Raw genomic sequence first — 23,581 nt, 5'->3', positions numbered from 1 at the left:
AATCTTCTACTGCTCAGGCCAAAAATCCTGCACTCCCCTCTTTCTGTCACCCTAAATCCAATCAATCAACAACATCCTATTGGCTGTACCTTCAAAATATATTCAGAATCTATTTGTGACCATACCCACTGTTACACTCTTGGTCCAAACCAACATCACCTCTTGTCTGGATTATTGCAATCCCTAGTATCCTTGCTTCTATCCTTAACTCTACAAGAACATTTTCAGCACATAAGTCAGGGATCCCTTTAAAACCTAAGTTCATCTCAAGCTTCTCAATCAAACCCTTCCAATGGTATTCCATATCAGAGTAAAAAGCCAAAATCACTACAAAGATTTGCAATGACATATATAATCAGCCTCCTGCTGCATCTCTGGCCCCACTTCCTACCACGCTCCCCTCAGTCATGCAGGCTTTGTTATTTCATACCCACTAGATATGCATTCATTTCACAGTCTTATTCTTGCCTGGAATGCTCTTACTCAAGACACCTGAATGGCTCACTCACTCAAGCCTTTAAGGACTTTGCTCAAGTGTAACAAGAGAGGACTTTCCAACCAACACCCCCACCTCACCACACACCCTCTTCCTGTGCCCCTTTCCTGCTTTTTTTAAAACTGCAGCACTTAATCATCTGCTTCCAACGTTTTAATAATTTTTTAACTGTTTATCTTACTAGAATACATACTTCGTGAGGGTAAAGGTTTTCGTGTGAGGTGTTCACTGTTTTATCCCAGGTGCCTAGAACTATGTCTAGCACATTGCAGGTTCTCAATAAATACTTTTACTGTAGACTACACAGTCGGGCAATATATGGATATAGACATTCTGAGTACGCCAAATTAGTTTCTGACTCGGGAGCCTTGATAATTGCTATTCCTCTGCCAGAATATCAGCCCCCAGAAAAGTATGTCTTCCCACCCACTTCTTCACTCAGACAACACCTCCTCAGAGAGGGCTTTCCTACTACCTTATCTAAAATAACCACGCTGCCGAAGCATGCCCACACTTTCACTGCTTCTAACCCTGCTTTTGTTTCATGTTTCTTCATTGTGCTTACCTACCTGACACCACATATATAATTGTATCTTCCTCATTACAATGTAAGCTTCTTAAGCACAAAGGCATCATCTCTTTTTCAGTACTGTCTCTACAACACCTCTAACAATGCCTAACACATAGCAGGCACACAATAGTTACTGACTAAATGAATGAATGCAATGGTTAAGTTGAATTTAGCTAGTCTTTCTATGACACAGCAGGAAATTCTACACTGGGTGGGAAGCTGAAGTAAATGCCCAACCCCTAGGATTTCTTCTATCACCACTATTCTATGAAATAATTAAATAAGAGAGGCTAGGACCAGGTAGTGCCTTTGGAATGCTGAAGAACTACCGACAGATCATGAATAATTAAATAACATTAATTAAAAGCCATATTTTTTAATTACACATTTTGCCTTCCCATATACAAGTGTGTATGGATCCACTGAAGAGAAATAGAAAGGAAAAAGAGGAATGAAAGGAATCCACTGCAATAGACATCCCATATCATTAGAGTTAGAGAAGTAGAAGTTGCTAAGCTTCTTATCTTACAGAACTGGAGTCCACTAAAGCAAAAGGATTTGTACCTTGATAGAGCTAGAAATCAGAACCTAGGCATCCTCTCAATACCATGCTCTTCCCACTATGGCTTTGCCTCAATGGCAAAGTACAAACAATGCAAGAATCTAATGTGACACTAATAAGTAACCACATTCCAGAAAACAATGCGCAAAGGAAAAACGGGCAGTTCACTTAAGAAATACAAATACCCAAAAAAGAAAAAAAAAAAAGAGGAAAGAATGCTCAACCACACTAACAACAAGTATTGAAACAATAAGTTATTTTTCAGCTGCCTCACTGATACAAAGCTCACAAAAACTCTGTTAGCTGAAAGCATAGAAAAACTGGTACACCCCTTCTGGAGGACAACCTGACAATTATACCAAACATTTGAATATCCTTCGAGCCAGCAATTTCATTTGGAGATATTCACTCAAAAAAGATAAATATAACGCTGCATATCAGCATTATGTAGCATAAACCTGGCTGTATATCATAAGTACCTAAATAATCTCACTCATCACTATTAATAAGCCAAAGGTTTTACTTTGAACAAACTGATAGAGGGAATTGTTTAGCCTTCAGAAATTTTTAATTAAATCATATGGAAATGAAAGTTTGAGAATAAAAGGAAAGCAGCATAATAGCTAAATGGAGCAAAAGGATCATTAAAAATTTTTCTCAAAGGTAGAGGAAATCAAATTTGATAAAGGGAATAAAAATAGAGTCAGTGAAAAGGAAAATACTGAAAATGATAGGAAGAAGGAGGATGCAATATCCTAGAGCAGTGGTTACTTACATAGGTGAGTTATTAGGGAGGCTTTTTTTTTTTTAAATTATGAGACAGAGTTTCACTCTTGCTGCCCAGGCTGGAATGCAATGGCACGATCTCGGCTCACTGCAACCTGTGCCTCCTGGGTTCAAGCAATTCTCCTGCCTCAGCCTCCCGAGTAGCTGGAATTACAGGCACCAGCCACCACGCCCAGCTAATTTTGTATTTTTAGTAGAGACGGGGTTTCACCATGTTGGTCAGGCTGGTCTTGAACTCCCAACCTCAGGTGATCCACCCGCCTTGGCCTCCCAAAGCGCTGGGATTACAGGCGTGAGCCACTGCACCCAGCCGGAAGCTTTTTATCATAGCAAATCTCCAGGTTCCATTCTGAATTAGAATCCCCAAGAGTAGAACTGAAGTATGTGAACATAGAAACTGTCCAGGTAATTCCACTATAGATCCCTAATTAAGAACCACTATTCCACAGTAATGGTTCTCAATCTTGAACACTCATTCTATTCACCTGAAGAGCTTTTGAAAATTCCCAACTAAGCTTGCAGTGAGCCGAGATCGCGCCACTGCATTCCAGCCTGGGCGACAGAGCGAGACTCTGTCTCAAAACAAAAACAAAAACAAAAACAGAAACAAAAAAAAAAAGAAAGAAAACTCCCAACTAAGCCCCAAGATAGCTGAATGAATCTCTGAGAATGGAGCCTGGGCATCAATATATTTTAAAAACTTTCCAGTCATACTCATGTGTACAGCCAAAGTTGCAACGCAATGTCCAGTGGTTTTCAAAGTGTCATTTCCACATCAGCTGGAGTAGCATCATGGGGAACTTGTTAGAAATGAACATTTTTTCTTTCTTTTTCAATTTTTTTGTAAAAACAAGGTCTCGCTTTGTTGTCCAGGCTGGTCTCAAACTCCTCCCATCTTGGCCCCTAAAGTATGGGATTACAGGCATGAGCCACCATGCCCAGCCAGAAATGAAAATTCTTGAACTCCACTCCAGACATACTAAATCAGATATTTTGAGTAAAACCTAGCAACATTTAACAGGCCCTCCAGGTGATTTTGATCTGAATTAAAGTTTGATAATCACTGTCCCAGAATTATTCTTTCATAAAAACCACCTAGAATGTATGTCAAATATACATAACCTAGTCAACTGATTTTCAACAAGGATGCCAAGACAATTCAACGGGGAAAGCATAGTTTTTTTTCAACAAATGATGCCAGGACAACTGGATAGCAACATGTAAAAAATAAAGTTGCAGCCCTATTTCACATCATATACAAAAATTAACCGAAAACGGATCACAGACCTAACTTTAGGAGCTAACATTATGAAACTCTTAGAAAAAAACATAAGCACAAATCTTTATGATGTTAGAGTAGGCCCTTCTTTCTTAGCTAAGAAAGGAAAAGCACAAGCAACAAAAAGAAAAACAGATTAGATGAAGAAGATACAGAAATGGGCCAGGTGCAGCGGCTCATGACTATAATCCCAACACTGGGAAGCCAAGGTGGCAGGATCACTTCAGGCCAGGAGTACAAGGCCAGAGCCTAGGAAACACGGACCCTATCTCTACAAAAAAAAAAAAGTAAAAATTAGCCGGGCATGGTGGCATGCACCTGTAGTCCCAGCTACTTGGGAGGCTGAAGTGGGATCACTTGAGACCAGGTGGTCAAGGCTGTAGTGAGCCGTAATCGAGCCACTGCACTCTGGCCTGGGTGGCATAGGGAAGCCGTGTCTCAAAAACACACACATACAAATGGCTGATAAGCACGTGAAAAGATGTCAACATCATGAGCCAACAGGGAAATGGAAATCCAAACCACAATAATATACCACTTCATACCCATTAGGATGGGTAGAATCAAAAAGACAAATAACTGTTGACAGACGTGTGGATTACATCACCCAGAGGCGAAGAAAAAGAGAACAGAGATAGGAGAAGGTACAAGACCACGACTTGAGAGACTCCAAATTTAACTGCCAGATAAAGGAAAATCAGCTTATAACGGATTCCAAGAAGCAGCCACCAGACAAGGAAAAAAATCCATGGGCCATGGAAGGCAAATGAAGAGGGCATCTCAAAAAAGTGGACATGGTCAATGCTGGTGAATGAAAATGAAAGGTTAAGTAAAATAAATGAAAATATCTCTTCGATTTAATACTATGTAAAGCACAATGTTTCCATAACATGATAGTGGCAAACAGCCAAAAAATTAGGCTACCTCTCTGCATTTTCTAACATGCAGAAATATGCACAGCACTCAAACAGAAAAGGTTTAAAATAAATCAGTACCTTAATTATCTGCAATTAGTCTAAAGTCCTCTTGAAAGATGAGTCTGGAAAATAAAAATTGATTAGGAAAAGCAAGCACCCAAAAAGTTCACAAAACCACTGTAAGGATTCTTTACTTAAAAGGAATCAGACTCCATAAAAGATTGCCTTATACAGGAGGATTAATGATGCTCCATACTACTTGTAACTTCTTACTGATTACAACAGGTGTGCTGACATCTGCCGTGACTGTGATCCAGTGTCTGGCTTTAGTAATAAACGTTATAGTCAGCACTACAACACGTCTGCATAGTGCGAGTAACCAACCACTACAAAACAGGATTAAGTCGATAAGGTAGGTAGACATCCAGATCACGTTCCATCCGAAAGATAACTGTCGTCCCGAGATTCAGAAAAAGGTTTTATGAGCAAAGAAGAACGAAAAGTGAAAAAGCAAGACACCTGCTTTTCTCAATAACTTTTGCTTAAATTCTTAAGATACTGATCTGGGAAAGCTACGTAACTGCGAAAGCCTTGTCACATATACAAATTCACTAAGGTACAAAGTGGGAGAACAAATGAAGTTAAATCTGACAATAAGGAACGAGGTGCCTAAAATACTCCTAACTGGAGAACGGCACCTGAGGCCAACGACCCTATCCTCGCTCCTGGAAGCCCCATCTGCCTCCCAATTCCCCCATCCCAGCTGGCAAATCCCCTTTTAACTGCGAAACAAATTTGCAAACAGCCCAAGAAAAACTGAAACTGGAGAAACAAGGCTTGGCCATAAAAGGAGCTGTGGCCACACTCTGCCCCACATGGGCCCATCGGCCACCCTTACCCAGAAGTCGGGAAGTAAAAACCAGTCCAAAGTGAGAGAATCAACCCGCCACTCTCCGGAAGCTGCACAGACTTTAGATGGAGAGCGCCATGACACATACGTCCCGCCACGTTTATTTACGCATGCTCAGCGACGGTGGCCCGAAGAGATCAAATTACATCATTGCTGAAAGCGCTAGTTCTGGTTTAACTTAGTTTAGGAATGACTACGCTTCAAGTTCCTTTGATTCCAAGAACTAAAATAACAACCCTGAGTCCTCGGGTTCCTAGAAATGCTCAATAGCCAACTTGTCCTAAGCTTTTATGTGTTAGACACTGTGCTAAGTACTTTGCATAAATATTATTTCACTGTTTATGTATTATTATTATTATTCCCAGTTTACAAAAGAGGACACTGGAAGTTTAAGGACTTAATCTAAGTTACTCTACTAGTCGTGCTGCGCTCTGGGCTGGATCCGCTGCTGTCTGACTCCCAAGGAACTTGCTCATTTCACTGCATTTTACTAGCCTCCTCAATCATTTGTGAAAAGAGGTCTCTTCTTTAATATTAAAAAAACAGGAAGGAAAGGATAAAGGTCAGTTGATAGGTTTCACTTAATATACATCATTTAGCACCACACAAGTGTTTTTGTTTTTTGTTTTGGAAAACTTAGATGGCAGTTTAGCAGACACCTATGGAAAGAAAATACTTTTATGGAGTACGGATTCTCACCCGCTTGATCTACATATGTTATCTCACTTTACTATTCGTTACCCAAGACACTGTATTTGACCATGTGTTTACCAGAAGAATATCTTTACTTGAAAAAGTAAAGGCAATAGGAGGCAATAGGCCATGAAGAAGGGTCAGAAATCGTGAGTTTTATGCCTGACTTAGGGTTTCACAGTGATTTGGGGCAATTACTTTGTTTTGCAAATGCCTTTCCCAGTACAATTTCATCTAATTAAAATGCCATCCATCTACTCAAGAGGCTGATGTGGGAGGATCACTTGAGCTCAGAAGTTTGAAAACAGCCTGGGCAACACAGTGAGACCCAGTCTCTAAAATAGATTTAAAAAAAAACTACCCTTTTCTCTGTTTATCCATATCCATAAAATAATCTAAATTGTGCCCTGGGGTCCACTGTTGTCTTTACCCACCTAAATTAAAACTGTGTATTTATGTTGCCCTACTTTTTTTTTTTTTTTAGATAGGGTCTTCTTCTGTCACCCAGGCTGGAGTACAGTGTTATGATCACAGCTCACTGCAACCTGTCCCTCCTAGCCTCAAGAGATTCTCATGCCTTAGCCTCCCAAGTAGCTGGGACTACAGGTGCGCACCACCATACCCATCTAGTTCCATCTCTTTCACTAGACCAAAAGTAGGCCCTGGGTTATCTTCTTGGTTGTAATCACACTACCTAGCACATAACCTTGTGCCTATGTTTATAGCTTCTCAATAAACATATGTTGAATGAATGAATGAATGAATGAATGACTCCACCCCTTTTCCCCCAAGATCTAGTTAAGGAAATTTTACTGAGTATGTACCCCATGACCACAAGCACTGTGATAGACGCTAGAGCTAAAAAGAAAGAAAAAAAGTACTCCCTATTGCAATTGCAGGCTATTTTGAGAAAATTCATTTCAGTAGAGAATAGCAATCACTATGAAAGATGAATGAACAGGAACACAAAGGTGAAGTAAGGGAAATGGATGAAGGCATTCCAGGCTGGAGAGTTAGCCAGAGCAAAAGCAAGGAGGCCTGAAATGATGAATTATTCTACAGTGTAAAAGCAGAGAGAGTGAAGCTGGTGATGGGAGAAGTCTGCCAGAGAAAGGGAAGCACAGGGACTAGATCAAGGTGAACCTCGTGTACTCAAAGGCATTAGACTTAATCCTGGATGTATGTAGTAAGCAACATGAATGTGTTCAAGCAGATTATTCTCTCAGGACAACGGGTTTGAGGACAATATTTCAGACATGAAGAAATAGTAAAAGCCTAAATTGAGTTGTTGGCTGGGAGGAGTGGGAAGGAAGGACAGATTTAAACAAATTGAGGAGGTAACAGCAGCGAGACTTGGTGATTGATAGGTATGAAAAAAGACGAAGAAAGGATGTTTTCAAGTTTTGGCTACAGCAACTAAATAACAGGTGAAACCTCTCTCTTTAAGCACCTTTAGTCTAAATCCTTTGAAGTCAGTAACCCTACCTCTAGGAATTTATCTTACAGAAATATACATAATGACCTATGTTCCAGAGTATTTTTTGAAGCATTGCTTATAATAGCAAAAGACTGGAAACCCTCTCCAGCTCCTCCTCAATAGAGGATTGGTTAAATATATTTATAGTATCTGTACACCTTTTGAAAAACAACCAGGTAAGGCCGGGCGCAGTGGATCACGCCTGTAATCCTAGCACTTTGGGAAGCCGAGGCGGGTGGATTGCCTGAGGCCAGGAGTTCGAGACCAGACTGACCAACATGGTGAAACCCTGTCTCTACTAAAAATACAAAATTAGCCTGGTGTGGTGGCGCATGCCTGTAATCCCAGCTACTCAGGAGGCTGAGGCAGGAGAATCTCTTGAACCCAGGAGGTGGAGGTTGCAGTGAGTCGAGATTGCACCATTGCACTCCAGCCTGGGCAACAAGAGCGAAACTGCATCTCAAAAAGATTAAAAAAAAAAAAAAAAGTCCAGGCACGATGGCTTACGCCTGTAATCCCAGCACTTTGGGAGGCTGAGGCGGGCAGATCACGAGGTCAGGAGATGAAGACCATACTGGCTAACATGGTAAAACGCTGTCTCTACTAAAAATACAAAAAATTAGCCAGGCATGGTGGCACGAGCCTGTAATCCCAACTGCTCGGGAGGCTGAGGCAGGAGAATCGCTTAAACCTGGAAGGCAGAGATTGCACTGAGCTGAGATCGCGCCACTGCACTCCAGCCTGGGCAACACAGTGAGACTCTGTCTCAAAGAAAATAAAATTATGCTTTGTTTCTTAAATTAGAGTTAAGCTTCATAAATACACACCATCCTATTTTGTTACTGTTTTTTCAGCCAACAATATAACATTAAATGCTTTATAAATATTTGGTAATAAGCAAACAAACCAATTGGTGTATACCAAGAACATTAAAAATGCAAGTAAATCTATAAAATAATAGTAAAGCTAAGATTTTTTCAAGTACTTATAAATGTGTGCCAATAACCACCTGTAAGTAACCCTATAAATGAGGAGTGCTATTATTATCTTGTTATCTCTTTTAACAGAGAAGAAACCTAAAGCTTAGGCAGTCTGACTTCAGTTGTTTTAACAACTCTATATGAATACTTCAGAAGAAAGCAACAATAATGCAAAATTTCAAATAGAGAAAAAACACTGGAGAGAAAAAACAAAAGAGTGATCAAGGAAAAGTGGAATAAAATCTGTTTGCCTGGACCAGGCACAGTGGCTCATGCCTGTAATCCCAGCACTTTAGAGGGCCGAGACAGGTGGATCACGAGGTCACAAGTTCAAGATCAGCCTGGCCAAGATGGTGAAACCCTGTCTCTACTAAAAATACAAAAATTAGCCGGGCACGGTGGCAGGCACCTGTAGGTACTTGGGAGGCTGAGGCAGGAGAATTGCTTGAACCTGGGGGGTGGAGGTTGCAGTAAGCCGAGATCTCGCCACTGCACTCCAGCCTGGGCAACAAAGTAAGACTCCACCTAAAAAAAAAAAAAAAAAAAATCTGTTTGCCCTCAATATTTTACGTTGGCCTTCACAGTAAAAATTGAAGAGAAAATATGGACAAGAAAGAAGTTACACAATTCTTACCCTCTCAGTGACTAATCAATAAATAATAAAATATGAAAATTATAAAAATCTGGGGCCAGGCACGGTGGCTCATGCTTGCAATCCTAGCACTTTGGGAGGCAGAGGCAGTTGTTTCACTTGAGCCCAAGAGTTTGAGACCAGCTTGAGCAACATGGCCAGACCCTGTCTCTACAAAACAAACAAAAAATTAGCCGGACATGGTGGTTCCAGCTACTCGGGAGGCTGAGGTGGGAGAATCACTTGAGCTCAGAAGGTCGAGGTTGCAGTGAGCCGAAATCACACCGCTGCACTCCAGTCCAGGCAACAGAATGAGACCCTTTATCAAAAATAAATAAATAAAATTAAAATTAAAAGTTGGGAACTGCTTTTTAAGATTATGTTTTTGGAGACAGGGTCTGGCTCTGTCACCCAGGCTGGAGAACAGTGGCACCATCAGAGCTCACTGGAAACTTGAACTCCTGGGCTCAAGCAGTCCTCCCACCTCTGCCTCCCAAGTAGCTGGGACTACAGGTGCATGCCACCACGCTCAACTAATTTTAAAACTTTTTTTGTAGCAACAGAGTCTCACTATGTTGCCCAGACTGGTCTCGAACTCCTGGCCTCAAGCAATCCTCCACCTCAACCTCCCAAAGTGCTGGGATTGCATGCATGAGCCACCAGGCCAGCTGGAACACATGTTTTAGATTTACTTGATGATCTGAGCAACTAGCCATTATATGTACACATCTGTACCAATCAACATCCCTTTTCATGAGAAAATATTCATGTGCTTAATTCACTCTTGAAAGATGATAAACAATATACATGAAATTTTCTATGTAGAACATTAGGTAAATTTAGTAGAATGAGAGTTAAAACAGATTTATATATTTATATATATATATAAGCTATATATAAGCAAAGTGAAAAGTATGACTATTAAGTGCTCTTAATTTTTTTTTTAAAAGGCGCATGCCACCGCGCCCAGCCAATTTTTGTAATTTCAGTAGGGACGGGGTTTTGCCATGTTGGCCAGGCTGGTCTCGAACTCCTGACCTCAGGTGATCCGCCTGCCTTGGCCTCCCAAAGTGCTGGGATTACAGGCCTGAACCACTGTGCCTGGCCAACTAAACAGTTTTTTAGGAAGGTTTTGCAGGTGTTGGATGAACCCAAGAAGAAAGATGGTAACAGCAGAGGAATAGAGGGGGGCAAAAAGAGAAATACTAGATCTATGAGAAACGAAAAATTGCCCCAGATAGATGGATGCTTCAATGTAGAGAATAAAAGGGAAGAATGCTGATGTTCTTTAATAAACTGACAAAAAGATCATATAGGAACATGATGTGAAATAACCTCCTATTGTCTTTGGACAAATGCTGAATTTTCTCTGCATAATTTAACCACTAGGGGTCAGACTGCTATACTTCTACTATCAACTTTTTTTTTTTTCTTTGAGATGGAGTCTTGCTCTGTCACCCAGGTTGGAGTGCAGTGGTGTGATCTCGGCTCACTACAACCTCCACCTCCCAGGTTCAAGTGATTCTTCTGCCTCAGCCTCCTGAGTACCTGGGATTACAGGCACTCACCACCACACCCGCCTATTTTTTTTTTTTTTAAGTAGAGACGCGGTTTCCCCACATGGGCCAGGGTGATCTCAAACTCCTGACCTCAGGTGATCCGCTTGACTCGGCCTCCCAAAGTGCCAGGATTACAGGCCTGAGCCACCGCGTCTGGCCCATTTTTGTATTTTTAGTAGAGACAGGGTTTTGCCACGTTGGCCAGGCTGGTCTCCAGCTGCTAACCTCAGGTGATCCGCCCGCCTCGGCCTCCCAAAGTGCTGGGATTACAGCCCTGAGCCACTGTGCCTGGCCAACTAAATAGTTTTTTAGGAAGATTTTTCAGGTGTTGGATGAACCCAAGAAGAAATATGGTAACAGCCGAGGAATGGGGGGGGAAGAGAAATACTAGATATATGTGAAAGGAAAAATTGCCCCAAATGGATGGATACTTCAATGTGGAGAATAAAAGGGAAGAAAGCTGATGCTCTTAAATAAACTGATAAAAAGATCATATAGGAACATAATGTGAAATAAATCAACCTCCTGTTGTCTTTGGACAAGTCCTGAATTTTTCTCTGCATAATTTAACCACTAGGGGTCAGAGTGCTATACTTCTATTAACTTTTTTTTTTTTTTTTTTTTTTTTTTTCCTGAGACGGTCTGGCTCTGTCACCCAGGCTGGCATGCAGTAGTGCTGTCACGGCTTGCTGCAGCCTCGACCTCCCAGGCTCCAGCGGTCTGCCCACCTCAGCCTGTCAAGTAGCTGGGACTATAGGTGTGCACACCACCACTCCTAGCTAATTTTTTTAATTTTTGGTAGAGACAAAGTCTTGCTGTTACCCAGGCTGGTCTCGAACTCCTAGCTCAAGTGATCCTCCCACCTCAGTCTCCCAAAATATTGGGATTACAGGCTTGAACCTCCTCTTTCAGCTTTACTATCATCTATTCTACCCTATCAACTTACACAGATAGGTTTGGTTCAGTTCTATAATTAATTTTATCTGTTCACTCTCCCACTCTCAGTACAAGTGTTTTGGGGGTTGTACAAGTGCCCTGTAGCCCAAGCCAGAGAAATGAGAACATCACAGGGCATGTAACCAACACCAGGCCAGTGTGAATTCAGGGTTGTCGGTCAACTGTCAAATTCTGAGGCAGAAGCTTCCAGGACTACCATGAGGAGAGCACCAGCCTGAGATGGAAGCTATTTTTTTTTTTTTTTTTTTTTTTTTGAGACAGAGTCTCTCTCTGTTGCCCAGGCTGGAGTGCAGTGGCACAATCTCGGCTCACTGCAACCTCCGCCTCACAGGTTCAAACAATTCTCCTGCCTCAGCCTCCCAAGTAGCTGGGACTACAGGCATGCATCACCACGCCCGGCTAATTTTTTGTATTTTTAGTAGAGATGAGGTTTCACCATGTTAGCCAGGATGGTCTCGATCTCCTGACCTCGTGATCTACCCGCCTCGGCCTCCCAAAGTGCTGGGATTACAGGCGTGAGCCACCACGCCCGGCCTACCAAAGCTCTTTCAGAGGAAAGCAGAGTTGAGAGATGAAGGGAGAAATCAATAAGTTCCAAGGAGAATTGTAAGGCCCCTATACCCAGCATGCCTGGAGCTAGCTTTCTTTTTGTGCTATTCAGTTATGTTAACAAGTAAATCCTTCTCTTCTTTTCTTAAACTAATTTGAGTGGATTTCTATGACTTGCAACCAGAAGAGCGCTGGCTAAACTTCTTGCTGTTACATATTCTCTTAATGATTAAAAAAATAAGAATTAGCATCTGTTGTCTAACTCCCTGATTGCTTATAATTATCTGTGGGTAGAAGACATGTGATGTTTTCTCTGTCCTTCAGTAATATATGACTCATACATTGCAAACTTATTGAGTTACATAATAATGTATTTATTGAGTATATACAGTATACCAAGTACTGTTCTAAATGCTCAAGAAATAAAACAGACAATATCATTCCCCTTTTAAGAATTTATATACGGCCGGGCACGGTGGCTCATGCCTGTAATCCTAACACTTTGGGAGGCTGAGGCGGGTGGATCACGAGGTCAGGAGTTCGAGACCAGCCTGGCCAACATGGTGAAACCCCGTCTCTACTAAAAATACAAAAATTAGCCAGGCGTGGTGATGCATGCCTGTAATCCCAGCTACTCGGGAGGCTGAGGCAGAGAATTGCTTGAACCCAGGAGGCAGAGGTTGCAGTGAGCGGAGATCGTGCCACTGCACTCCAGCCTGGGCATCAGAGTGAGACTGTCTCAAAAAAAAAAAAAAAAAAAAGTTTATATACTAATAGGTAGAGACAGACAAAACACAAGAAATATCATATGAAGATTGTATTGTGCATTGAAAGGTGATAAAGATGGCCACAAAATTACAGCTGATTAAGAAAACCAGAATCAGGGCTTGCAGTTTTTAAAGACGGTGGTCAGAGTAGGCTTATTGAGAAAAAGACCTTTAAGTAAAGGCTCAAAAAATGTGACGGGGTCAGCCGAAGAATGTGTGGGGGAACAGCACTCAAGGAAAAGTGGCCACCTAGTGGAAAAGCCTTCAGGTAGGAGCATACCTGACCTGTTTGAAAAACAGCAGGGTACGTGACCAGCCTGGGCAACACAGCAAGACCCCACCTCTACAAACAATTTAAAAATTAGCTGGGCATGGTGGTATTTGCCTGTATTCCCAGCTACTCAGGAGGCTGAGGCAGAAGGATCCCTTGAGCCCGGGGAAGTCAAGGCTGCAGTGAGCTATGATCGCACCACTGCACTCCAGCCTGGGTGACAGAGCAAGACTGTGTCTCTAAAAATGTAGATCAGAGTGGTTTGAATTAAGTGAGTGAGCGCGTAGTAAAAGAAGAGATCAAAACTAGATCACGCAGAAAGTGAAGGAAACATGTAGAGCCTCATAGGCCATAGTGAGAACTTTGACTTTTACTCTGAATAAAATGAGAACCATTAGAACATTAGGAGAAGAGGAGTAGATCCAGGAGGCTGATTAGAAAGCTGTTGCAATAATCCAGGCAAGCACTGACAATGTCCTGGACTGGGAGGCAGCAAGAGAGGTGATGAGAAGTGGTTTGATACTGGACATATGGAAAGACAAAGCCCATAAAATGTCTTGTAGATTGGAATTGAGGTAGGAGGGCAAAAAAGACGTAAAGGATGACTTTAAATGTTTTGGCCTGGACAAGAAGAATGAAATTGCCATCCATGGAGATGGAAAAGATTGCAGATGGAGCAGGTTTGGGCGTAGAAATGGAGGCAATCAGGAGTTCAGTGTTTTTAATTTTTAAATTTTCTTTAACCTTTCATTTTGAAATAATTTCAGATTTTAAGTGGCAAAAGTATTCCAATTAATTCATGTATAGCCTTCACCCACCTTCCCCAGGTGCTAATTTTTTTATTATTATTATACTTTAAGTTCTAGGGTACCTGTACACAATGTGCAGGTTTGTTATATATGTATACATGTGCCTTGTTGGTGTGCTGCACCCATCAAATCATCATTTACATTAGGTATTTCTCCTAATGCTATCCCTCCCCCTCCCCCACCCCACAACAGGCCCCAGTGTGTGATGTTCCCCACCCCATGTCCAAGTGTTCTCATTGTTCAATTCCCACCTGTGAGTGAGAACATGCGGTGTTTGGTTTTCTGTCCTTGCGATAGTTTGCTCAGAATGATGGTTTGCAGCTTAATCCATGTCCCTACAAAAGACATGAATTCATCCTTTTTTATGGCTGCATAGTATTCCATGGTTTATATGTGCCACATTTTCTTAATCCAGCCTATCACTGATGGACATTTGGGTTGGTTCCAAGTCTTTGCTATTGTGAATAGTGCCACAGTAAACATACGTGTGCATGTGTCTTTATAGTAGCATGATTTATAATCCTTTGGGTATACACCTAGTAATGGGATCGCTGGGTCAAATGGTATTTCTAGTTCTAGATCCTTGAGGAATCACCACACTGTCTTCCACAATGGTTGAACTAGTTTACACTCCCACCAACAGTATAAAAGTGTTCCTGTTTCTCCACATCCTCTCCAGCACCCAGGTGCTAACACTTTATAGAACCAAATTACAATTATCAACACCAAGAAATTAACATTGACATGATACTACTTGGGCTTTGTCTTTCATGCTCTCTGTTAGCTATATCTCTCCCTGGAATTTTTCCAATTACTTTCTTACAAGTGATAAATCTGTAGAAGAAATTCAGGGACTTGCAATTCTAATAAGAGCAACTCCCTTTGAGAATGAGTGGTGAGGCTGGGCACAGTGGCTCATGCCTGTAATCCCAGTACTTTGGGAGGCCAAGGCAGGCAGATCACCTGAGGTCAGGAGTTCAAGACCAGCCTGGCCAACATGGTGAAACCCCGTCTCTACTAAAAATACAAAAGTTAGCTGGGCGTGGTAGCGGGCACCTATAATCCCAGCTACTCAGGAGGCTGAGGCAGGAGAATCGTTTGAACCCGGGGGGCAGAGGTTGCCATGAGCCGAGATTGTGCCACTGTACTCCAGCCTGGGCGACAGACAGAGTAAGATTCCGTCTCAAAAAAAAAAAAAAGAGAGAGAGAGTGAGTGGTGAGAATACCAAAGGCCAAGGAGGGCTTTGCTAGTGAGAAACTGTCAAAGAACAGAACAGAACTCCTGCAGCAGCCAGTTTCATGAGAGTTTATTCCCTGAACCTACAGAAAAGGCAGATTTAAATTGCAACAGTTGGGAGGGGAGGAAGGAGAAGGAAGTATTCCGTTTGGTTTGTTTGCTTATTCTAAATTTCTCGAAGGCCTCCTTGGGGGTTGTTGTCTATTCAACAGGAAAGTAAAAGCAGAGATCAAAAGTCAAAGCAAGCCAGAACAGAATAAAGGAAGCAAGGCTTTTTGTCTTATCCTTTGTTGTGTTCTTATATTTGCCCTGTATAATTTCTCAATGATGATTGGTAGGGAGATAGAAAAAATGTTTAGTTTAGTAAAAAGGCACTCAGTGAATTGTTACAGCATTTCTTTTCAAAGCATATATTTAATTATGTTAGGTATAAATATGGGCAGAATTCATATCCAAAATGAATTTGCTTGGAGCAAAACGACTCCCTGAAGTCGATTTGTTTTCATATAATTATGATGTATTATTAGATAAATGACATATGGAAGTATATTTAATTGATTGCTGATTATCTTAGCTAATGGAGGGAAACAATGGTGTGGTTAATCCAAAATAATCTAAAGTCATTTTGATTTGATTTTGAAAAAAAATTGCTTTACATTTAGCAACGAATTGGGAATTTTTAACATTCTAAGATTTTTTTATATCTTCAAACAAAGCAATGAAAACATACTGAGTAAAAATATATTCAGCTCATAGCCTGGCCCTGCACATATTAAACTGGCAATAAATACATGGTAATTAATCGCCAGGGAGTTTCACAGCTTCCTTATCTATCTTCTAGCAACTGTGCCAGTCATTTTTTCTCATTCAGGAGACCCTCTTCTTACCTATGCTAATGGGCACAGACTATCTCAGCCTCTGCTAGTGGGCATGTGACTAAGTCTAGCTGAATCACAGCCTGGTATTCCTCTGGCTACAGTTATAGATTTCATGAGTACCTGTAACCTTGTGCATTTACTCATGGACAGCATATTGTGTCTTCCCTGGCAATAGTTTCATGGAAGAGTACATGGTAACAGCTGTGAGTCTCCAGCTATCATTTTATAAAATAAGGTCATGCCTTTCTGGCCCTAGTTGATCTATCTAGAGTAGATCCCCACCAAATCGGGCCAATCATAGCTCTTTCCCCCGTGAATTAGAAACTAAGGCTAAGAGATTCCAGTATCACCTTTGACATCACTTTAACAGGAGTTGCAAGTTAGGAAGCTTCCAGAAAGTTATTCTAGAGAGGGAGAAAAAGAGAAGAAAGAAGCGGTAAGACAGAGAAATAGAGATGAAAACTGAAGACAGAAGTACTGATTCTGATCCTTTAAAGGCCAGCCTACATTCTTAATCCTTGGTTCCCTAAGGGTACAAATCTGAATTTTCATATTAATTTTTTTGAAGCTAGCTCCTGTTGGATTCTCATTGTCAATCAAGAGTCTTTACTAATTCTGCATTCCCTAGCGATAGTAGCAGGGAAGGCAATGAATGTATTAATCCAGGGGTGGGAATTTGTAGGGCAGATAGAGTAGAAAGAGAGGAGGGGAAGGCAACTGAAGGTATGGGTGGGAACACATTGAAGTGGCTAAAAATGAAGGTCAAGTTGGATTGAGAAAAAAGAAAATCAGCCAGGCATGGTGACTCACTCATGCCTGTAATCCCAGCACTTTGGGAGGCTGAGGCTCAAGTGATTTACTTGAACCCAGGAGTTAAAGACAAGCCTGGGCAACACAGGGGACCCTGACTCTACAAAAAAAAAATTAAAAAATTAAATTAGCCGGGTATGGTGGCACACACCTGTAATTCCAGCTACTTGGGAGGCTGAGGCAGGAGGATCACTTGAGCCTGGGACATTGAGGTTAGCGTGAGCCATGATTGCACCACTGCCCTCCAGCTTGGGTGACATAGAGCAAGACCCTGTTTCAAAAAAAAAAAAGAAAGAAAGAAAGAGAACCCAAAATGGGATAAACCCAACTAGAAGAAAGGACAGCGCTGAGGCTAGAGGAGAAGGTTAGATGAATCTGCTGCCTTGTGAGTCAGAATGACGGGAAGGAAAGGAGGCTGTGTTCTGAGAGTAAGCTGTCAAAAGTAGAGGAGTCCTGAATTATAACAAGGTCCAAGATGTGGCTGGGAGAGTGGCCTGTTGAAAGAAAGTAATAATTGGAATACAGGTTAGGGAACTCTCAGGCTAAGAAGTGGAATGTATAATTTACCTAGGAAAGTGGGAGAAGTTAGGCAGAGAAGAATGTGAACCAGATGTCAAAACCTCAGTGGATATGTGTTTGTTAGAAATGTAAGCTATTGATACAATCAAAATTATATTGGAGATTTTAATTCTTCAGTGTCAATAATGAGAATCTGAGTGGATAAAGTATTGTGTAAAAGGTCCTGACATGTTCAAATATAGACTTAACTGATATTTAGAATAAATTAAATGAGGTAGATTTATATTGCATTTATAATGCATACAAAATGTGCTCTGTAAAGTAGTATAGACATTATGGAATACAGTATGGAGGTTCCTCAGAAAACTAAATATAGAACTACCGTATAATCCAGCAATCCCACTGCTGGGTGTATATCCAAAAGAAAGGAAGTCAGTATATCAAATAGACATTTGTTGGCACTCCCATGTTTATTGCACCACTCTTCGCAATATCTAAGGTGTGAAATCAATCTAAGTGTCGATCAGAAGATGGATAGATAAAGAAAATGTGGTCCATATATAAAATGGAATATTATTTAGCCATTAAAAAAAAAGAATGAAATCCTGTTAATTGCAGCAACATAGATGGAACTGGTAGTCACCACGGTAAGTGAAATAAGCTCGGCACAGAAAGACAAATGTTCTCACTCATATATGAGAGCTAAAAAAGTGGATCTTTTGGAGTAGAGAGTAGAATGATTGTTCCCAGAGGCTGGGAAGGGGAGGAGGTTGCAGGGGATGATGAGAAGCTGGTTAACGGGTAGCACAAAAATATAGTTAGGGCTAGGCGCAGTGGCTCATGCCTGCAAACCCAGCACTTTGGGAGGCCGAGGCAGGTGGATCATTTGAGGTCAGGAGTTTGAGACCAGCCTGGCCAGCATGGTGAGACCCCTGTCTCTACTAAAAATACTAAAATTAGCCGGCTGGATGGTAGTGGTGCACACCTGTAATCCCAGCTACTCAGGAGGCTGAGGCAGGAGAATCGCCTGAGCCTGAGAGGCAGAGGTTGCAGTGACCCGAGATTGTGCCACTGCACTCCAGCCTGGGTGAAAGAGTGAGACTGTGTCTCAAAAAATAAAAAATATAGTTAGATAGAAGGAATAAGTTATATTATTCAATAGTACAGTTGGAAGATTATAGTTAAAAATAATTCACTGTATATTTCAAAATAACTAGAAGAAAAAAATATAATGTTTCCAACATGAAGAAAAGATAAATGTTTATGGTGGTATATATCCTAATTACCCTGCTTATCATTACACATTGTAAACAGGTATCAAAATATCACATGTACCCCAAAAATCTGTACAACTATTATATATCAATTTTAAATTTAGATTTTAAATTTAAATTACTCAGTTGTGATTAAAAACAGAAATTAATTTTTAAAATAAAATAAAAACTAATTACTTACATGAAAAGTTCATTCTTCTAAAAAATAGACTTATCTGGTTGGGCGCAGTGGCTCACGCCTGTAATCCTAGCACTTTGGGATGCCAAGGTGGGCAGATCACCTAAGGTCAGGAGTTTGTGACCAGCCTGACCAATACGGTAAAACCCCGTCTCTACTAAAAATACAAAACATTAGCCAGGTGTGGTGGCAGGTGCCTGTAGTCCCAGCTACTAGGGAGACTGAGGCAGGAGAATCGCTTGAACCCGGGAGGCAGAGGTTGCAGTGATCTGAGACAGCGCCACTGCCCTCCAGCCTCAGCAACAGAGTGAGACTCTGTCTCAAAAAAAAAAAAAGTACTTAATGCCACTGAAATGTACAGTTAAAAATAGTTAAAATGGTAAAATTCAAGTTGTGCGTATCTTACCTAAATAAAAAAGATTTAAAATTTAAATATTAATATAAAGTTAAATGAGTTTAGTTTGATCCTTGAACAACTAATATTGTTACAACAATGTAATAGAGAAATTATAAATTATCAAATGCTATTTAGTTGTATACAATGTATCTGTTTTTGAATAAATAATAGATTTACATGGTACAAAACAATGCATCGGGTAGAGTAAATCTCCCCTTGATCTTCCCAGTTCCCAGAGACAACCCTGTTACCTACCAGAGCTAATATATGTATTTACTCCAATTACTATATGTAACACTGTATGCACAATCTTGCAACTTGCTACCAATAGAGTGAATTTCTTCTTTCTTTTCTTTCTTTTTTTTTTTTTTTTTTTGAGACAGCATCTCACTCTGTCACCCAGGCTGGAGTACAGTGGTACAAACATGGCTCACTGCAGCTTCGACCTCCTGGGCTCAAGTCTCCTCCTGCCCCAGTCTCCCTAGTAGCTAGGGCTACAGCTGTGACTCATCATGCCTGGCCAGAAAGTGATTTTTTTAAATTGATTGATTGATTGAGATGGAGTCTCATTCTGTCTCCCAGGCTGGAGTGCAGTGCTGCGATCTCAGCTCACCGCGACCACTGCCTCCCAGGTTCCAGCAATTCTCCCGCCTCAGCCTCCCGAGTAGCTGAAATTATGGGAATGCGCCACCACACCTGGCTAATTTTTGTATTTTTAGTAAAGACAGGGTTTCACCATGTTGGTCAGGCTGGCCTCGAACTCCTGACCTCAGGTGATCCACCCACCTTGGCCTCCCAAAGTGCTGGGATTAAAGGTGTGAGCCACCGCACCTGGCCCAGAGTGAACTTCTTAATCAGCTAAAATGGTCCCTTTTCCTCCAATGGGTAGATTTAAAGTAGACATCGGTAAGGATTTCTTTTCCTGAGGTTACATCTCTTGAGCACCAAGTGCATTAGAGGTTTAGAGGTGAAACAATCACCAGGTTGATTCTAGAACTGGACCTCTGGGCCTCTGTTTCTTAGCAGCAGACTCTAAAGTTCCACCCTACTTTTCAAACAGTTAGCTAATAACATTCATCTCTGCATCTGTCTTGAGGCAATTTAGATGTTCTAGGGTAGGTATACAGGTGAGGCTAATCGGCTCCAGGCCTGCAGTCCAGCCACATTTCTGTAAATGATAATTGCCTACTTTGTCAGCCATAACTGCCTTCGGGAGGTAGTTGAATGGGACCTATGGGATCAGGAATAATTTTAAAATATTATGCCGGGCGTGGTGGCTCATGCCTGTAATCCCAGCACTTTGGGAGGCCGAGGTGGGAGGATCACCTGAGGTCGAGAGTTCAATACCAGCCTGACCAACATGGAGAAACCCTGTCTCTACTAAAAATACAAAATTAGCTGGGCATGGTGCTACATGCCTGTAATCCCAGCTATTTGGGAGGCTGAGGCAGAAGAATCATTCCAATCTGGGAGGCGGAGGTTGCAGTGAGCCAAGATCACGCCATTGCCCTCCAGCCTGGGTACCAAGAAGGAAACCTCATCTCAAAAAAAAAAAAATTGATGCTAGCTCTTAGATTTCTGATGAGCTACTTTCAATGTAACCCTCCTTTTTGGGGCACCATGACATAGGCCATAGGAAACAGCCAACACACTCTAAAATTCTGGCATTGTTGTACTATGTTCTCTAACATTCCATCCTTTGTCAAGAAATGGTCCACGTCCCAAGATAAAATACATGATAGCCATAGTCATTTGACTGAGTGTTTCCATTTCATATGAAGGGTTAGTAAGATTACCAACATTCAGCCTAGGCCTGAGGGGTGTTTACTTTTCTTTTCTTTTCTTTTTTTTTTTTTTTTTTTTTGAGACAGAGTCTTACTCTGTCACCCAGGCTGGAGTGCAGTGGCATGATCTCAGCTCACTGCAACCTCCACCTCCCAGGTTCAAACAATTCTCCTGCATCAGCCTCCCGAGTAGCTGGGATTACAGGCACGCATCACCATGCCCAGCTAACTTTTTATATTTTTGGTAGAGATGGGGTTTGACCATGCTGGCCAGGCTAGTCTCAAACTCCTGACCTCAAGCGATCCGCCTGCCTTGGTCTCCCAAAGTGCTGGGATTACAGGGGTGAGCTACCATGCCTGGCCTACTTTTCTTAAAACTACCTTTAACTTAGATGATTCTACAATTTAGTGTCCTTTATACCAAATTCTGATATGAATTTCTCATCATTTTTCAAACTTCTTTTTGTTTTTTTGAGATGGAGTCTCACTCTGTCACCCAGGCTGGAGTGTAGTCACGCAATCTCAGTTCACTGCAACCTCTGCTTCCTGGGTTCAACAGATCCTCCCGCCTCAGCCTCGCAAGTTGCTGGGACTACAGGCACGTGCCACCACACCAGGCCTAATTTTAGTATTTTTTAGTAGAGACGGGGTTTCACTATGTTGGCTAGGCTGGTCTCGAACTCCTGACCTCAAGTGATCCACTCACCTCCACCTCACAAAGTGTGGAATTACAGGCATGCGTCACTGTGCCCAGCCTCAAACTTCTTTTTAGTTACAAATAACAGAAAACACTACCAAATTGGCTTATATTTAAAAATATATATGTTATTAGCTTGTGTAGCTTGGTCTTATGATCTTGGTCTAGATTTTACTTCAATCAAGGCTGGTGAAGGAAACCAGAATATTTCACCCCCAAGATATGCCTTTTGGCATACATATTTGTTGTTGTTGTTATTTTATTTTATTTTTTGAGACAGGATCTTTGCTCTGTCACCCAGGCTACAATGCAGTGGCATGATCATGGCTCACTGCAGCCTCAACCTCTTAGGCTCAAGCAATCCAGGCTGCTTCAGTAGAATTTTTTGTAAAGACAAGGTCTTGCTTTATTGCCGAGGCTGGTCTCAAACTCCTGGGCTCAAGCTATACTCCTGCCTTAGCCTCCCGAAGTGCTGGGATTACAAGCATGAGCCACCACAGCCATCCTGGCATAAATATTTTTAAGCTAGAGACAATTGGGAAGCAATAGTTTATAGAAAAGGTCTGTTTGAGCTGCTCCTTCTTACCTATGGCTGGCCATAAAAATTCCCGTGAAAAAGATGCAGAAGGGATCCTGCCTGCTCTTTCTGCATAAAGACAGACATGCAGATTATCATCCACTTAGCTCGGAGACTGGCAACAGTGGGCCAGAGGAATCTTGGAGCTGACTTTATTACCGTCCCATAATTTCCCCACCTTTTGGGAGCCTGAAGCTGCTTATTCCTTTGTCTCTTGTCACTTCTAAATTATTGCTCTTTGTTAGCTATGCTTTCTAAGCCAGGACTCTTAGCCACCATTTTGAGAGATACTTTCAAATTGGGATTTCTCCTGCACGGTGGGCACAGCAGGCATTAAAAAAAAAAAAAAAAAAAAAATGCTTGTTTTTCTCTTGTTGATCTGTCTTTTGCTACACAGATGTCCCAGTTATGAACTTATAAAGGTTGAGAAAAGAAATTACATTTTCTCCCCTTCACTGAATTGGGAAGAAGGTTAAATAAAAATATCATCAGGAAATATCTCTATTCCTTGTTTCGGGAAGATCGGAGTTATTCTCTGGCTCCATAGGGAAACAAGATGGCTGCCTGCAGCAGCATCTTCCCAGATTCAATTCAGTAAAAACATTTTGAAAGGTGCCTTTCAACAATCCCAGCAAAAGTCTAATTTTGTTTTATTCGTTTGATTGGGTTACATAATTGTTCCTGAACAGATTCATGTGGCCAGGAGAGTGTAATATTCCAATTAGCTGGACTAAGTCACAGGAACTATTTTTTTTCTTTAGATGACAGTTTTATCGAGATGTAATTCACATACCACAAAATCTACCCCGTATGAACTCTTTGAAAGTAGAATATGGAGTAACACCATCTAAAGCACTTGGACTGGCTGGGCGCGGTGGCTCATGCCTGTAATCCGAGCACTTTGGGAAGCTGAGGTGGGTGAGTCATCTGAGGTAAGGAGTTTGAGACCAGCTTGGCCAACATGGTAAAAACCCATCTCTACTAAAAATACAAAAATGAGCTAGGTATGATGGCGC

At 41.5% G+C, this 23,581-nt stretch overlaps 1 protein-coding gene across 5 annotated transcripts in view; it reads right to left on the bottom strand.

Moving 5' to 3' along the window:
* CDKAL1 (CDK5 regulatory subunit associated protein 1 like 1) overlaps window positions 1-20,498 on the bottom strand; it is a 715,037-nt gene extending 694,539 nt beyond the window's left edge. For 3 of the 5 annotated variants that reach the window (XM_024248919.2, XM_054557271.1, XM_054557272.2), the window contains exons 1-2: window positions 5,510-5,655; window positions 4,690-4,733 (exon numbers count right to left, since the gene is read on the bottom strand). The gene's annotated coding sequence lies outside the window, so the exon portion shown is untranslated. Of the gene's footprint in view, window positions 1-4,689; window positions 4,734-4,884; window positions 5,656-20,293 lie in introns of those variants that run through there. The other 2 variants (XM_063725376.1, XM_054557269.2) reach the window with 2 other exon arrangements.
* Window positions 20,499-23,581: the final 3,083 nt, after the last annotated feature.

This window comes from Pongo abelii, chromosome 5 (assembly GCF_028885655.2).
Source record: "Pongo abelii isolate AG06213 chromosome 5, NHGRI_mPonAbe1-v2.0_pri, whole genome shotgun sequence".
NCBI classification, from domain to species: Eukaryota; Metazoa; Chordata; class Mammalia; order Primates; family Hominidae; genus Pongo; species Pongo abelii.
The sequence above is the reverse complement of the archived record's forward strand: the minus strand, read 5'-3'. Positions and strand labels throughout refer to the sequence as shown.